Source organism: Saimiri boliviensis, chromosome 9 (genome assembly GCF_048565385.1).
Source record: "Saimiri boliviensis isolate mSaiBol1 chromosome 9, mSaiBol1.pri, whole genome shotgun sequence".
Lineage (NCBI taxonomy): Eukaryota > Metazoa > Chordata > Mammalia > Primates > Cebidae > Saimiri > Saimiri boliviensis.
The window spans coordinates 103,976,961-103,994,927 of record NC_133457.1 but is presented as its reverse complement, the minus strand read 5'-3'; the positions used below and the strand labels follow the sequence as shown (position 1 = coordinate 103,994,927).

Here is a 17,967-nt window from a genome sequence, read left to right as displayed (position 1 = left end):
TTCTTACTGCTATATAGGAATTCATTAGATACATATATGATACATTTATCTGTTCCCCTTTTTATGGACCTTTGAGTCATTTCCAGTTTTAGGGAGTTATGACTATGGCTGCTATACACATTCTTGTATAGATCTTTTGGAAGACATGTACTCTTATTTCTCTTAGGTAATTACCTAGGTTTGAAATTTGTGGGATATAAGACTTAGGAGTAGGCTTAAGTTTACTATTTAGACATTACCAAACAGTCCTCCAAATGGGTTAAACCAATGTATACCCCATTAGCAATGGATGAGACTCAGAATTATTTCATATCCTCACTAATGCTTGATGTTAGCTTTTTAACATTTTGTTTATTCTGTAAAACATTTTTCAAAGCTAGAAGAGATCTCATTTACCAGCCTCTTTCTTCCTTCTTGGCATATCTCTTTTATTTTTCTCTAGTTATTTTTTTTTTCTTCCTTAGTGGCAATTAAATCTTTTAATTCAACCACAGTTGAATTATATGAATAGAAAAGGTGTTACTTTGTTAATGTAATGTTTGACAAATTAAGAAATAAATCACTAACTGAATGGATCCAGACTTAGCAGAAAATAAAACTTGCCAATATGCTATTGAGTTATACCCAGGGTTCATTATATGGGACAAATCTTGGCCTTTGTGTCTAACAAACATTCTGTTAGATCAACCCTTGAAAAGTAAGATCATTTTACATTACATTAGAGACATGGACAAGAGTTAAAGTTTAAATGCTAGCAACTATGGTAAAGGCTTTGAACAAATTATCTTATTTAATCCTCTCAATAACACTGTGAGTTTGGAATTTTTTTCCTCAGCTTACACAGGAGGCTTAGGGTTTATATGACCTACAAAGAACCCTCAGGTAGTGTGAAAACAGAGGTGCAATATCACTTTTTCACAGTGTAAATGTAAAATTATTCATCTGAAAAAAAAAGAGAGAGAGAAAGAACTTTTACTGTTATGTTACTCACGGAGATGCAGTCACTATTAATCAACTGTGAACATGTGATTAAGTATGTTGGCTAGTTATATATTAAATCAACTGCATGAGGCTTTAGATCATTTCAGGGCAGCTGTAACTATTGCCATTAAATTGATTTGCATTGTAAGTTAAGAAGTTATCATTTCAATTTTGTTTAAAAGGCTATCATAACATTATGGATTGATTTCAGATCATTAAACTGTATATAGTTATTTCAGTTACTTATTACTGTGTAACAAATCACCCTAAAATTTGTGGCTTAAAAGAACAACCACCTTATTTGTGTAAGATTCTATCATCTGGACTGGGCTCAGCTGGGTGGCTTGTCTCTGCTCCATGTGGCATTAGCTGGATTGACTCGTGTGTTTGCAGTCAGTTGGCAGCTCTACGAGGCCTAGATGATGCAAGATGGCCTCATTCACAAGTCTGGCACCTCAGCTGGGGTGACTGGAACAGCTAGGGTCTGGCTGTGTTTCTTTTTCCCCTTCAGGGCTTCCCTACTCACATGGCCTCTCATGCTTAAAGACTTTATGTCAGATTTTCTCATAAGTCATCTCATTTCCATTACATTCCCAATACAATGTATTCAAATTTTCATGAGCAACACTCTTAAAATTATTATGGGACTCTAAATTATTGTTAAGGATGATGATCACATCTTTTGCAACCTAACTGGTAATAGGTCTTCCAGAAAAGAAAGAATTCATCTTTAGCTGCTAACCACAAAAATGGGTGTATACAGAGCATAATGACTGCATCTCCTCCACCTTTCCTGTAATGATTCCATCTTCATATGCACCATATGCAAGGGAATGATTGCACATCTTTCTGCAATGTAATTATAGCAAGTTTATCAGCAATGCAACAATCCTAATCTCCACCTGAAATGCAATTGTTACCATCATTATGGGCAATATAAGGAGCATATCTCTACCATAAATGTAGTTAACACATTGTCTTTTGCACACTAGAGATTACATTTCTTCAGGAAATGCAATAACAGTTCTATCTGTAGTGCAATGATCCCATCTATTCGTGCAAGTTAATTATCACTTTTCCACTTGCCAAGCTATAATGATAGGTATTCCTATAGGCCAATGATTGCATCTCTGCCCTCAGGGTAATGATCACATATGCAACGTGAGATAACAAAATTGTCTTCAGGACAATGATCAGATTCTTTTGCATTGGGTAATGATAACATATCCACTTTAACCTAAAGATAGTAGGCATGTTGTCAATGCCGTGATGCCAACTTCCCCTGCAGTGACTATGGGTGACAGACATTAATGCAGCATGTATGCACATCTACCTGGATGTGTAAGAATTTTGTAGAAGTCAAAGTCCTACTTATAGGTAGCATAGTGATAGGAACAAAAGTGCTAGAAACAAAGAAATATGAGTTTAAATAGATGCCACCACATAGTCCATGTGACTTGGAGCATATGGCTTAGCTTCTCTGAACTAGGTTGCAAAACTGAGAATGATAACAGCTTTTTCTGTAAAAACATTAGCATGAACATTACATTTCTCAACATAGAGCCTAGCCCTTAAGTCAAATTTATTAATTTTCTTCTCCTTCCTGTTGATCTCTGGACCATATCATTGTCCAGACTCCCCTAGGATCTGAATCCATTATCACCTCTCCCCGCTCCAGCTTCAACTAAAATCTGCACATTCTTATTCTTAGGCTCTTCTTCTTACCCTCCCTTCTGATTTTTTTTCCCCATTTCTGCCTACAAATATGCTTCTGCCTCTGTATTAGTCCGTTCATGCACTGCTATGAAGAAATACCTGAAACTGGGGAATTTATTTTAAAAAGAGGTTTAATTGGCTCACAGTTCCACAGGCTGTACAGAAAGTATGGCATGGGAGGTCTCAGGAAACTTTCAATCATGCGGAAAAGGGAAGCAGTCACATCTTGCATGGTCAGAGCAGAAGGAAAAGAGAGAAAGGGGAGGTGCTACACACTTTTAAACAACCAGATCTCATGAGAACCCACTGTCATGAAAGCAAGGCAGGAAATCCACCCCCATGATCCAATCACCTCCCACTGGGCCTCTCCTCCAATTCTGGAGATATAATTTGACATGAGATTTGGTCAAGGACACAAATCCAAACCATATCAGCCTCCTATATCTTACAATGTTATTTACTGACTCTAATTTTATTAGTTCCATTGGAAATTACATTTTCATAGTTTCTAAAGTTGTTCTACCTGTTTTCTTGTTTGGTGACCCTTATCTATCCACACATTCAAGACAGAAACCTAGACAGCAATTCACTCCTCACTGTGATTTACTCTGTATTTCCAATCAGGCACTACGTGCTATTGTTGACTGTTATGCTGACCTTCAGTCTGTCTCCATTACTACTGTCCTAGTCCAGGCCTTTGGTACTGTTCCCACAAGTGGATATTTAACTTGTCTTGGGTTGTGAAAACATTTTCTAAGGAAAAAGGAAGAGATTTACGGATATGAGTATATTAAAGTTCTGAAATGTCATTAAATCATAAATTACAAGAAACAGTGGAAAAATTTTTAAATAGACAAAAAGTCTTTGCTAGGCATTTTCCAGATAAAGTATTAACATTCTTGGTAAGCAAATAACTTTTTGCCAATTAAATATAAAATTATGAATGCCTCAAGAGAAAAAATAGGAAAACACATCAACATTCAATGTATTAAATAAGAAATTCCAATAACTAATAAATGTAAAATGATTTTAATATCTATATTAATTTTTTAAAGTTCATACAAGTATTGACCGACTTATGACCTATGCAACTTACGACCATTCGACTTTACGACCACAATCGCTAGCCATGACTGCTCCACGTCTGGCAGCACAAACGTTGCCCAGCTGGGCGTACGACAGTGCGGACCAGCTTCTGGCAGCACTACCAACTCTGCATGCACCATTTCAACTGTATGTATAGCCTACTCAACCTACGACGAAATCGTGTTACAACCGTTCGGCTGTCCCGACTATGGTCGTAAGTTGAGCACTAACTGTATGTATATAATAATATCAGTTATCATATTTTCAGAGATGAAAATAGACCATATTTCTCACAACTGTCCAATAACTTCCTTGTAAGTAACCTGTCCAAGCCTTTCTCTTTAGAAAGACAGATACACAAATAGACAAGTAGATACAGACATAAACATAAACATAGACAAGTACATATAGACATGTAAAGAGAACTTATAAGACTCAACAGATAGGAAAGACAGGTTTCGGAAATCTCCAAAACAAGAAAGCTGTTAACAATAATTGCAATATTCAAAAGAAAATATTAAGAAACTATTATACTCAAATATGTAGAAAGTTATGACCCTTAAATGTAGGGAATGTCTCAAAGGAGACAGTGTGTGTTCCTTAATTATTTCTTTTCCCTACATTTCCCTACACACACCCACACACACATTTTTAGAGATAAACCAAATTAAGGATTAGTGAAAAAATTTAAAAATTCCAGCAATATTCACATTGAGCACAGAAAAGAATATATTTGAGATTGTAGGGATGTTGAATAAGTAGTGTGGAGGATATTTTGAGAAAATGTCTGAGAATAAAACGTAGAACAATGAGATAAAAATGGCAAGAAAGAAAATTTTAGAATAAACAAAGAATGGAGACCTAAAATAGAAATAATAGGTTCTCCTGAGGAAAAAGGCTTGGAAAGATTAGGAAAATGAAAAGAAAGACAATAATCACATTCGTAATAAAAGACATTTCCATAATATCGGGGAGAAATTGTATTGGTAAGCTGTAGAGGTTTACTGAGAACTACAGAAAAATGATAGAATTAAGGGTCTATATTCTTCATCTTTTTTAATGATAAGGATTTTTTGAATGCTAAAATCACTTTGATAAAAATAAAACTTACAAGAATTTTTAAAATACATAAATACAAATACATTGACACCTTGGGAGGAACAAGAATTTGCCTAATCTGAGGGCTTTTAATCTAAAACATGAAATGCTAGAAGAGAAATAGCCATGCCTATAAAGTTTTGATAGGAATATTCTGTGTACTTTTTTTACTTTTTAAAAATGTTTTATTTATCTTTGCTTTTCTTTTTAATGAATGCATCCAAGTTACTTTGCACTAAAGAGAAAAAAACATTCTTCATAAAATAATAAAAAAAAAAATAAGAGAAAATTATGTTGTTCATGGTTGCAAGGAACCAAAGAATGGGAAGAGAAGAAAATAAATTTGAAAAATGTGCTTCCTTTTGGTTGAGACAGGAGACAAAATTCATATCAAATGGAGGTAAAGGGGGAAAAACAACTCTCAATAAAGCACCAAAAGCAGTTTTTAAAAATCCAGCCCTATCTGCTTTCTGCTTAGTTAAAATAAGTGCAAATTTCAGCATTTTGCAAAGATATATAATGTAAAATTAATGTTATAGTAATACAAATATGTTCCTAAACCTTTAATTTTCAAAACTTAGAACTTTATGTGTGTTTTTTTCATGTGCATGAAGAAAGAAAAATAAATCTGAACTACATACCTTGTCTCAGCAAGACACTAAATGATAGTTTCTTCTAAAATGACAATGAAGGTGAGAGAGGTTAAACAATTACTTTGAAATGGCTAAGATAATGGCCATTATTCTTAGCAAACTAATGCAGGAACAGAAAACCAAACACTGCATGTTCTCATTTATAAGCAGGAGCTAAATTATGAGAACACATGGACCCAGAGAGGGGAACAACACACACAGGGACCTTTTAGAGGGTGGAGAGTGGGAGGAGGGAGAGGATCAGGAAGAAAACAAGTAATGGGTACTAAGCTTAATACCTGGCTGATGAAATAATCTGTACAACAAACCCCCAGGACATGTTTACCTAAGTAACAAACCTGCACTTGTACCCCTGAACTTAGAAGGTAAAAAATAAATGACTAAGATACTTTTTAAGTAGTATTAACAGTGTGATGCATGCTGGAGAAGTATACTGTTTTCAAAGCAAAAGGGAAAATTGGGGAAAAAAAAGTAGGAGGGATTATGTATATGAATGTGTGTGTGTGTGTGTGTGCACGCGCACGTGCGTGTGTGCATGTGTGTACAACATTTAAAGCATTGCATAAGGCAAAAATGCTGCTATTACCACAATAATTCACCAGAAGATTAAAACAAACACAAATATCTTAGAAAAGAGGAGAAAAGTCATTACCATTGAAGGGCAACCACACTGCCTACATGGAAGCCCTCACCAAATCATGTGTTTATCGACTCCATGACTTATTTTATTTTACTCCTTCTGATTAGAAAGTCCATCCTATCATGGCCTCTGAGGGGTAAGAATTTAAACAGACATGGGTATGTAAACAAGCAGCAGAATTATCAGCTCTAAGTATATATTCAATAACTAGGCAAAAAATCTTTAATTAAATTAATTTGTTTTTACAGTCTCATAGAATGCAACCTTTTTTTTTTTTTTTTTTTTTTTTTAACTTTAAGTTCTGGGATATAAGTGCAGAACATGTAGGTTTGTTACGTAGGCGTAGGTGAGCCATCGTGGTTTGCTGCACTTATCAAATCATCACCTAGGTTTTAAGTCCTGCATGTATTAGCTATTTGTCCTAATGCTCTTCTTCCCCTAGATCCCCATCCCCCAACTGGCCCTGGTGTGTGTTGTTCCCCTCCCTGTGTCCGTATGTTCTCATTGTTCAACTCTCACTTATGAGTGAGAACATGCAATGTTTGGTTATCTGTTCCTGTGTTAGTTTGCTGAGGATGATGGCTTCCAGATCCATCCATTTGTTTTAAAATATGCATGTGAGTACATGCTAGAGCCTCCCAGACCTCCCACGGACCTGCACAATGCTAGAGACAAGACAACTCTTGGTCCAATAAACAGACTTTTTAGTAACCAACACACCATTCCTAAAAAACCAGAAAGCACCAGGAAAAGAATAAGTTTTGAAATTGGCCTCTTCATAACTTTTCTCATTGCACTCTTTATTATATTTATTTATGTGTAAGTATATATTTTCCTTGTCTTTTATTTTATTTAGGCACTTTCTAGAGTTCAACTGTCGCTCAGGGCATCAAACTAATTTTCTCCTCAGCAATGATTGCAGAGCTGCATGCATAATGAACCCCGTTATTGCTCTTGTTATTAAGTAGGCTGTTTGGGGACATGGATGGGAGGGAGGCCACAATCAAAAAGCAATGGCTCTTCCCAGCACTGCCTGCCCCCAATCATAGACCACTGAGCAAAGGAAAAATAACACATAGAAATAGAGGCAACTGATACTGATCCTTGATGTGAGGAAATGTCAAAGGTTTGCATTGGCTTTGGGGCACTGACTTTTGTTATTTATTTAATGCAAAATAGAATGGTTCTTTATTGACCACTTGAAAAGACTGCATGTATTGAAAACCAACACCATGTCAGCATTTGCCTTGGGTATTTTCTGAATGTTATCTCATTTAATCCTCACAGCAAGTTTATGAAGACAATGTAGTCATTCTGTTACTAGTTAGGAAACTGAGGCTGAGAGATGCTAATGGACCTGTCTAAAGTTTTCTACATGGTCCGCAAGAGGTAAAGTCCAGCAGAGTGGTAGACTACAGTCCAGACATCCCAAGGATGTGCTTTCATACCTTTGTAGTTACCAGAGCCGGAAGCTGTCCTGTTTCTCTATGTGGTCATAAACAGCAAGGTTCCCAAATTTTAATGTGTATTTGAATAAGCTGAGACCTATTTAAACTGAAGATTCTGATGAAGTAGGTGTAAGGAGGGCCCTGACTTTCCCATTTCTAGTAAGCTCCCAGGTGATGCCAATGCTATTGGTCCATGGTTCACACTTCCAGTAGCAAGAATGAAGGACAAGACTGACACCTATTATTATAGAGTCATACCTTAGATTTAAAAGGGAAAAGTAGAAATTAATGGTAAAATTCAAACACAGTGGTTAAACATTATCTAGTATTAAATTATTGACTGCACAGCTTGGGCAACATGGCAAAACCCTGTCTTTACTAAAAATACAAAAGTTAACCAGGAGTGGTGGCAGGCACCACTCCTCTAGCTGTAATCCCAGCTACTGGGGAGGCTGAAGTAGGACAATTATTTGAATCCTAGAGGCAGAGGTTGCAGTGAACTGAGATTGTGTCACTGCACTCTAGCCTGGGTGACAGAGTGAGACTTTGTCTCAAAAAAAAAAAAAAAGATTATCAACTCTAGTTAGATTTTATAGATTGAATAGACTTATCCTAGGGCTAACAGCTTAGGGTAGACTTCAAAATAAATCAGGAATAATAAAAATCACTATAAATGCCTATGGTTTCAGGGACAGAATAAGAAGAAAAAGGATTTGTATAGGTGCCTTCACGATTTCACGTAGCCATGTTCAGTCTCCTATCCTCCAGTCTTCCTTAAAAAACTCTAAAGGACCAGCCGGGCGCGGTGGCTCAAGCCTGTAATCCCAGCACTTTGGGAGGCTGAGGCGGGTGGATCACGAGGTCGAGAGATCGAGACCATCCTGGTCAACATGGTGAAACCCCGTCTTTACTAAAAATACAAAAAATTAGCTGGGCATAGTGGCGCCTGCCTGTAATCCCAGCTACTCAGGAGGCTGAGGCAGGAGAATTGCCTGAGCCCAGGAGGCGGAGGTTGCGGTGAGCCGAGATCGCGCCATTGCACTCCAGCCTGGGTAACAAGAGTGAAACTCCGTCTCAAAAAAAAACAAAACAAAACTCTAAAGGACCAACTTGTTCCCTTATTAGCAACTTTCAGGTACGACCAAGGGAGACTCATCTGTTACAGACTGGCAGGAAAGACTGAATACCTTAGTTGTTACACTTTGGGAAAGGTGCTTAATTTCTCTAAGCTCCAGTAGCTTATCTTTAAAAAAAAAAAAAAAAAAAAAAAAAAAAAAAGTTGGCCAGGCGCATTGGCTTGTGCCTGTAATCCCAGCACTTTGGGAGGCTGAGGTGGGCAGATCACAATGTCAGGAGTTTGAAACCAGTCTAGCCAGCATGGTGAAACCTGTCTCAACTAAAAATACACACACACACACACACACACACACACACACACACACACACACACATATATATATATATATATATATATATATATATATAATTACCCAGGCATGGTGGCTCATGCCTGTAGTCCCAGCTACTCAGAAGGCTGAGGCAGGAGAATTGCTTGAACCCAGCAGGCAGAGGTTGCACTGGGCCAAAATAACACCACTTCATTACAGCCTGGGCAACAGAGCTAGGCTCCATCTCAAACAAAAACAACAACAACAACAATAACAAAAGTTAAGTGCTGCATCAGATACATACAAAGTGTTCAGCAAATTCTTGTTCTTCAGCATGTCTCTTCTCCCCAATTAATCTTTTGTACTCCTCACTGTCTTTGTCAAATACATATGTTACAGACATTTTCTTTTAGTCTATACCTTTGCCTTTTCAGTATCTTTTAATGGCACTTTCTAAAAAGAAGTCTAATTTTGATGAAGTCCATCTTATCATTTTATTTTATTTTATGGTTAATGTAAACCACTTCCCGTCAAAGAAATTTTTGCCAAATTCAAGTACTTAAAGGTTTTATCTTAAATTTCCTTTTAAAACTTTTGTAGTTTTAGGTTTTATATAGGTATATGATCCATTTTGAATGATTCTTACATAGATGATGAGGTAAAATTTGAGCTTTAAAAAAATTATACTTTAAGTTCTGGGGTACATGTGTAAAACATGCAGGTTTTTACATAGGTATACATATGCCATGGTGGTTTGCTGCACCCCATCAACCTGTCATTTACATTAGGTACTTCTCCTAATGCTGTCCCTCCCTAGCTTCCCACACCCCAACAGGCTCCAGTGTGTGATGTTCTTCTCCCTGTGTTCATGTGTTCTCATTGTTCAACTCCCTCTTATGAGTGAGAACATGCAGTGTTTTTGTTTGTTTGTTTGTTTGTTTCTGTTCTTGTATTATTTTGCTGAGAATGATGGTTTCCAGCTTCATTCATGTCCCTGCAAAGGACATGAACTCATCCTATTTTATGGCTGCATAGTATTCCATGGTGTATTTGTGTCACATTTTCTTTATCCAGTCTATCTTTGATGGGCATTTGGGTTGGTTCCAAGTCTTTGCTATTGTGAACAGTGCCACAATAAACATATGCGTGCATATGTCTTTATAGTGGAATGATTTATAAAGCTCTCCAACTTTGTTATTCTTGTACAACATTTTGCTTTGACTATCTATATAAATTAAAAAATAAAATTTTAAATATCTCTAAAATAGGCATGTGGATATTTTGGATGGGATTGTGTTGAATCTGTAGATCAAATTGAGGAAAACTGATATCTTAAAAATTTTAGCCTTAAAATGCATGAAGATTTATTTAGCGTTTCCAGAATACAGGGCTTGCACATATTTTGTTAATTTTCTTCTCAGAAGAAATTTTGAGAAGAATTCTTCTTGAAGCTATTGTAACTGGTGTGGTCTTAATTTGTTCTTAGCTATTATATAAAATACAACTGATTTGTATTATTGACTTTGACTCCTACAATGCTACTAAATTCACTTGTAGGTTTTAGCATTTAAAAACAAATTTTAAGTTTTCTATATAGAGTCTCCTGGATAGACTCTCCAGGATTATGTTGAACATACATGATTAGAGGGGTATGCACTTACATTTCACCATCAAGAGTGAGGTAACCTCCAGAAGTTTCTTAACACCTAACCAGATCACTGAAATTAAAATCCTTTTTTTCTTTGCCAATATAAGAAGTTGAAGCTATAAATTTCCCTCTACTACAGATTTAGTTACATCCCACAAATTCTGCCATGTTGTGTTTTCAATATCATTTAATTCAAAATATACTTTATGTTTCATTCTGCTTTTTACTTGAACCATGTATTTAGAAGTGTAATATACACTCCCACCAACAGTGTAAAAGTGTTTCTATTTCTCCACATCCTCTCCAGCATCTGTTGTATCCAGATTTTTTAATGATCGCCATTCTAACTGGCATGAGATGGCATCTCAATGTAGTTTTGATTTGCATTTCTCTAATGACCAGTGATGATGAGCATTTTTTCACATGCTTGTGTACCTATGCAACCATCCTGCATGTTCTTCACATGTACCCCCAAACCTAAAATGCAATAAATAAATAAATAAATAAATAAATAAATAAAAACATATTTCCAGCATAATCCCAGGTTATACGAAATAGCAGTAAGACTGCCTTTAAAACACAGAAAAAAGCTATCTTTGAAACTGCTCTGGTGTTCATCGGTTCAACACAGAGAACTGAAACTATGTTTTCATTCTACAGTTTAGAGAAAAAAAGGGTAATATTTACATTTTGAATATTTAGTGATTCGTTTTTCCAGAAATCTCTGTGCTATTAATTTTTTAATATTGTTGTGTTAGAGAACAAACACAAAATTTGTGTGTGTATGTCCTGATGTGAAGGACATCCGTGTCCCTGAACATTTTACTATGTAAAATTTCAAATATTTTAAACTAACTGAGAATTGTTATGAACTGATTATATACAATCTATATTGGTGGATGTTCTGTGAGCATTTGAAATGATGTGTCTTTGTTCTTATTCAGTTTAAAATTTAATCTTCCTTGTATTGTCCTATTTGTACCATGAGTTATTTAGCAGTGTTTATTTAAATTTAAATATTTGAGTATTTTCTTTTTCTTGTTTTCTTTCTTATTTTATTTTACTTTAAGTTCTGGGATACTTGTGCAGAACATACAGGTTTGTTACATAGGTATACATGTGCCATGGTGGTTTGCTGCATCTATCAACCCATCACCTAGGTGTTAAGCTCCAAATGCATTAGGTATTTATCCTATTCTTTCCCTCCTCTTGTCCCCCCCCCACCCAGACAGGTCCTCATGTATGATCTGACCATCTCTGTGTTCACGCGTTCTCATTGTTCAACTCCCACTTATGAGTGAGAACATACAATATTTGGTTTTCTGTTTCTGTGTTATTTTGCTAAAGATAATAGCTTCCAGCTTCATCTATGTCCCTGCAAAAGACATAATTTCATTCTTTTTTATGGCTGCATAGTATTCCATGGTATATATATATATACCACATTATTCTTTATCCCATCTATTACTGATGGACATTTGGGTTGGTTCCATGTCTTTGCTATTGTAAAAGGTGCTGCAATAAACATACATGTACATGTGTCTTTATAGCAGAATAATTTATATTCCTTTGGGTATACACCTAGTAATGACATTGCTGGGTCAAATGATATTTCTGCTTCTAGATCCTTGAGGAATTGCCACACCGTCTTCCTCAATGTTTGAACTAATTTACATTCCCACTAAAAGTGTAAAAGTGTTTCTATTTCTCCACAGCCTCACCAGCATCTATTGTTTCTTGACTTTTTAGTAATCACCATTCTGACTGGCTTGAGATGGTATCTCACTGTCATAGAGAAACGTGATTTGCATTTCTCTAATGATCAGTGATGTTGAGCTTTTTACATGTTTGTTGTCTGCATAAATGTCTTCTTTTAAGGAGTATCTGTTCATATCTTCTGTGCAATTTTTGATGGGGTTGTTTGCTTTTTTTCTTGTAAACTTGTTTAAGTTTCTTGTAGATTCTGGCTATCAGACCTTTGTCAGATGCGTGGATTGCAAAAATTTTCTCCCATTCCGTAGGTTGCCTGTTCACTCTGATGCTAGTTTCTTTTGCTATACAGACACCCTTTGGCTTAATTAGATCTCATTTGTCAATTTTGGTTTTTGTTGCAATCACTTTTGGTGTTTTTGTCATGAAGTCTTTTCCCATGCCTGCGTCCTGAATGGTATTGCCTAAGTCTTCTTCTAGGGATTGTGTGGTTTTGGGTTTTACATTTAAGTCTTTAATCCATCTTAATTTTTGTAAAAGGTGTAAGGAAGGGGCCCCATTTTAGTTTTCTGCATATGGCTAGCCAGTTTTCCCAGTACCATTTGTTAAATAGGGAATCCTTTCTCCATTGCTTGTTTTTGTCAGGTTTGTCAAAGATCAGATGGTTGCAGATGTGTAGTATTATTTCTGAGGTCTCTGTTCTGTTTCTCTGGTCTATATATCTGTTTTGATACCAGTATCATGCTGTTTTGGTTACTGTAGCCTTGTAGTATAATTTGAAGTCAGAAAGTATGATGCCTCCAGCTTTGTTCTTTTTGCTTAGGATTTTCTTGGCTATATGGGTTGTTTTGCATTCCACATGAAATGTAAAGTGTTTTTTTCTAATTCTTTGAAGAATGTTAATGGTAGTTTGATGGGAATAGCATTCAATTTCTAAATGACTTTGGGCATTATGTCCATTTTCACAATATTGATTCTTCCTGTCCATGAGAACGGAATGTTTTAGCCAATATCATACTGAATAGGCAGAAGCTGGAAGCATTCCCAGCACAAGACAAGGATGCTGTCTCTTTTACCACTCCTATTCAACATAGTATTGGAAGTTCTGGCCAGGGCAATCAAGCAAGAGAAAGAAATAAAGAGTATTCAAACAGGACTCAAATTGTCTCTGTTTGCAGTCAACATCATTCTATGTTTAGAAAACCCCAGTGTCTCAGCAAAAAACCTCCTTAAACTGATAAGAAACTTCAGCAAAGTCTCAGGATACAAAATCAATGTGCAAAAATCACAAGCGTTCCTATACACCAATTATAGACAAGCAGAGACCCAACTCATGAATGAACTCTCATTGACAATTGCTGCAAAGAGAATAAAATATCTAGGGATATAGCTTACAAAGGGATGTGAAAGACCCCTTCAAGGAGAACTGAAAACCACTTCTCAAGGAAATAAGAGAGGACACAAACAAATAAAAAACATATCTGAGTATTCTAGAAAGCTTTCTGTTACTGATTTTTAGTTTAATTTTGTTGTGGCTAAAGAACATACTCTCAGATCTCAATTTTTTAAAATTTGAGAAAGATTTTATAATCTGTTTTGGCAAGTATTAAATGTACACTTTAAAATGTGTGTGTGTTTGTATTTGTTATGAGTGTTTTGCATTTTTTTTTTTTTTGCCTTACTACTTTGTTGTGTATTACATCTCCTCCTTCTCTGGAACTCCAAGTTTACTAAAGAGTGTTTGACATTTTCACCATGTCTCATATGTTTCTTGTGCTTTGATCTTACCAATCAATTTCCTGTATATATTAATCATAATCATTTTGAAATTTGTTGTCTATTAACTTCAAAATATGGCTCTCCTATGGGTCTGCTTCTAGTCTCTTTCTTTCTCCCTGTATCCCTATATGCCCAGTAATTATATTTTATTAAATAATCGATATTGAGTTTGAAAATGTAAAATAATTAAGGCCCTGCATTGGGATATATTCTTCTAGAGAAGATCTAATTGTGTACCTGGTAGGCATTTAGGTTAGAGAAAAATCACCTTAATCCAAGTAGAGAGCAGTCAATTCACAAAGATCAGTCTTTGTAAGAGCTGATTCATCTCAAACTCTAATCTTGAATAGTCATCTTTGTGGGGTACCACTGAATGCCCAAGGCCTTAAAAAAAACTACTTTTACTATACCGTGTAGAGAAAAACTATAAAAGATTTTAAAATACTTTTAAACCCAGTTGCCCAGCCTCAGCAATATCAACCCCCAGCATTGATTCTGGTACCTTTAGATAAATTCCTCACCTTCAAGTTGTTCCTTTCCCATTTCAGAGCTATTCTGGGGCCAACTTATATTTGTTGTTGGCTTCTTTATTTCTTGTTTGCTTGCTTTGTTTGTGTGTGTATGTGTGTAGGTGGGGTGGCAGTGGGGGAAGGAGCCTGAGGGTTGCCTCTGACATATTCCCTAACAATTGTGGGATTAGAATTTTCTATAAGATGTGTACCTCCGTCCACTGTTCATTGTACAGCAGGACTCTCTCAGAATTTCTTGGCATTTATAGTTCTAAAAATGGAAATATCTCAAAATATCAGAATTTGTCAATTTCATATGTATCTAGTTATTTCTCATATGTTTTGTTTATGTCTGCTTCTGTAATGTAAGCTCCATGAGGTCATAAAGTTTGCTGTGTTGTTTTATTTTGTCTCCACAGTCTAGCATAAACACTTTGCACATGATCATCATTCATTAAATGTCTGAATTGAATGAATGGATGAAAGGGTAGATGTGCAGACGAATGGACAGAGGCTAACAGCAGTCTTTATTACCACTGCCTAGCAGTGTACTTAATATCTTACAGGCACTCAAATGTATGTGCTGAGTAACTCAGTTGTATACAGATGAGGGAAAAATGTTGGTGCATGCAAACAGGACTGCAGAGTCTTTTCCCACTAGGCTGATCCCACTTAGAATGGGGTCCTACGAATGAATCTTAGTACCTTTGTGGGTCACCAAGGGCTAAGCATAGGTAGTTATTCAGTAAGTGTTAGTGATAATGGTCATCAGCTGAATTCAGTCAAACTTCTCATAGATGTGCTTTCAGTTAGAAGCTGTTTTCCTAGCACTTTGCTTTGGACACAATCTACTGCTTCTACTTTGCTCGTGTGTGCATAAACACAAAAGTATACTGAAAGTCACTACTTGTTGAGTACCAGCCTGCGAGGAGAGACTAATGCTCTTACTTATCACTATATCCCAAGGACTAGGACAATAAATATTTTTAAACTAAATTAATAAGTGTATGACTGGTAGTGAATAAATGAAGATTCCCTATTTAGTAATAGCAGATAAAAAAGTTATCTGAACAATAAGCAAGACCCTTTACTCAAAAGCTTGTAAAAAATTCCAGAAATGAAATAGTATGTAAGCTTGCAAGAAAAAAAAAAAAGTGTGGTTATTGCTCAAGTCACAAGGGAGCCTCGGATATTCACTCTTTAAGATTCTGTTTACTTTTGCAATATCATCTATATACAATGCAAAGGTTTCATTTATTTATAGTAATCTATAGAAATCTATTTGTGTCAATGGCTTCTGATGTTGGTTAGAGTCTGCTATTATAAATACTTTACATCTAATATTATAAATATCCATAGTAGATTATCATATTTGTACATTTCTTTCTTCCAAACTTGAAATTATTGGTTATAAAACTTACATATTTATTTTTCTATCATTGCTATGAACATGGTAGTCTATATTGAATATAGGTTTAAAATATTCCTGAAATTTTCTTACCTTTACAGAGACACTGCATATGACTTTCATTTTCTAAGTTTGTACCCCATTTCTCCTACTCTTTGCTTTACATTCCTAGATGAAAGGGATCCTCATTGCCCAGACTTTCTCCTCCTTCATCAACTATGATTATCTTAATTTTCAAATCATAAGATGGGATAAACAATGTCTGGTAGTTACTTAAATGATCTGGAAATTATGCACCCACCACCACTTTTGTCATCTCTACAAATGAAAGAATCAAAAGAACTTCCCTCTTTGGGTTCTGACCTTGGAAACACACCCACAGCTTTCATCATCTCCCACAGCCTTTCCTGCTGGGAACAGACCAGCACAGTCCCCCAGACAGCTGTTAGAGCTCAGAATCAATTTACTTTGGGGTGAGGACTTGAGGGACACAGATGGGTGAATTACAGGTGTTCAGCTTAGTGGCAGGCCCTGCTTGGCACAGTTTAATATGAGCTCCCACTTGTTTCAGCTGCAGGGCAGCAAAGCTGTCACTCTTTGCCCTGGAGAGGGCTGGCAGGTTTTGGCTGGGTGCCATATACAATCCTAGCTACAAGGTCAACTGCACATTTCTGGTTTTTGGAAGCTGTTACAAGTTGAGCTAGTCACTGACTATACCTTTAACTTGGATCAAGTTTCTCTCTTTAGATTTTTACTGAGACTCCAGAGTGACTGTTTGTCCCATTCAGTGGCACTATCCAGGAACCTACTGCTGTAGTTTCTGCTCCATGTTTCTGTCAACCGTGCATGCTTGCTTCATTGCTTTTTCTGTTTTCTACTTATTTGCAATTTCTAATTTTTTATTCTATAACATAATTCACTTCTTCCCTACAATCAGTTCTGATACTTTTGGGCATTTACCTCATGCATAATTGATATAAGAACTCTGAAAGAAGAGGAACTCAGTTCTATGAAAACTTAAGTTAATTTAGGGAGAGAGGGAGAATCATTTAGGTTCCAACGGGTTGAGTACTTTTCCAAATCAAAACCTACAAAGAATTGGACAGTGGAAATAATAAAATAAAATGCCCCAGCATTTTAGCCATTCTAGACATCAGTGGATCTCATCAGCATGTAGGGATTGAGTTCCAGGCAAATTATTCTGAAAACCAGAATTGCCTTGGAAATAGAAAAAACATTTTTAAGGCAATGAAGATACAGGCCCTGGAATAGGATTCATTTCCCTACATTCGCATGCATTTATGGTTTGAAATCAGGCCAGGCATGCCCTATCCCGGCCATAGCATGACCTCTGCAAAATCGTATCTATCATTGAAAAGGCCCTGCTTTCCGTAACTCCTTCTGATATGCTGCCAAAAATTCAAACAGCTATTCCGATTACACTTTAATTGGTACTTTATATTCAACACATAAGAAAATTCACCATAAACAAAAGCTGTTCTTTCCTGAACTCTGTGAAGTTAAAGTATCTGGATCGTGTGTTAACTGTATAATATTTATGGAGTTCAGCTTGTGGATGAAGTCAGCCAAAGCCCATTTCTCCTCCTTAAGGCCATATATACTAAAGAATGCTTCATATATGATGATCTTGAAATAGCTTTGAAATTCCCACCCCTCAGAAATTCTTGCAATTTTAAAGAACAGACGAAATAATAAATAGTCAACTCAGCTGACCATTTTTCTGTTTTTTTCTTTTTATTCTTTGAGAAATCAATACTAATATCGTTGGCATTTATGTAATCAACCTTCTTCCAAGAATCTCGAAACACATATAAACTCTGCTGGTTGGTTACTTAAAAGTAATCACTTGCCCTGAAACCATAAACCAGGTCACATATGGAAC

General features: G+C 36.1%; 1 long non-coding RNA gene across 1 annotated transcript; it reads right to left on the bottom strand.

The window, feature by feature from the left end:
- Nucleotides 1-1,208: 1,208 nt before the first annotated feature.
- On the bottom strand, nucleotides 1,209-5,553 carry LOC104652714 (uncharacterized). The gene is made up of 3 exons (XR_745998.2): nucleotides 5,523-5,553; nucleotides 3,288-3,450; nucleotides 1,209-1,830 (listed from the first exon to the last, which is right to left on the bottom strand). It is a non-coding gene; the product is annotated as an uncharacterized LOC104652714 (long non-coding RNA).
- Nucleotides 5,554-17,967: the final 12,414 nt, after the last annotated feature.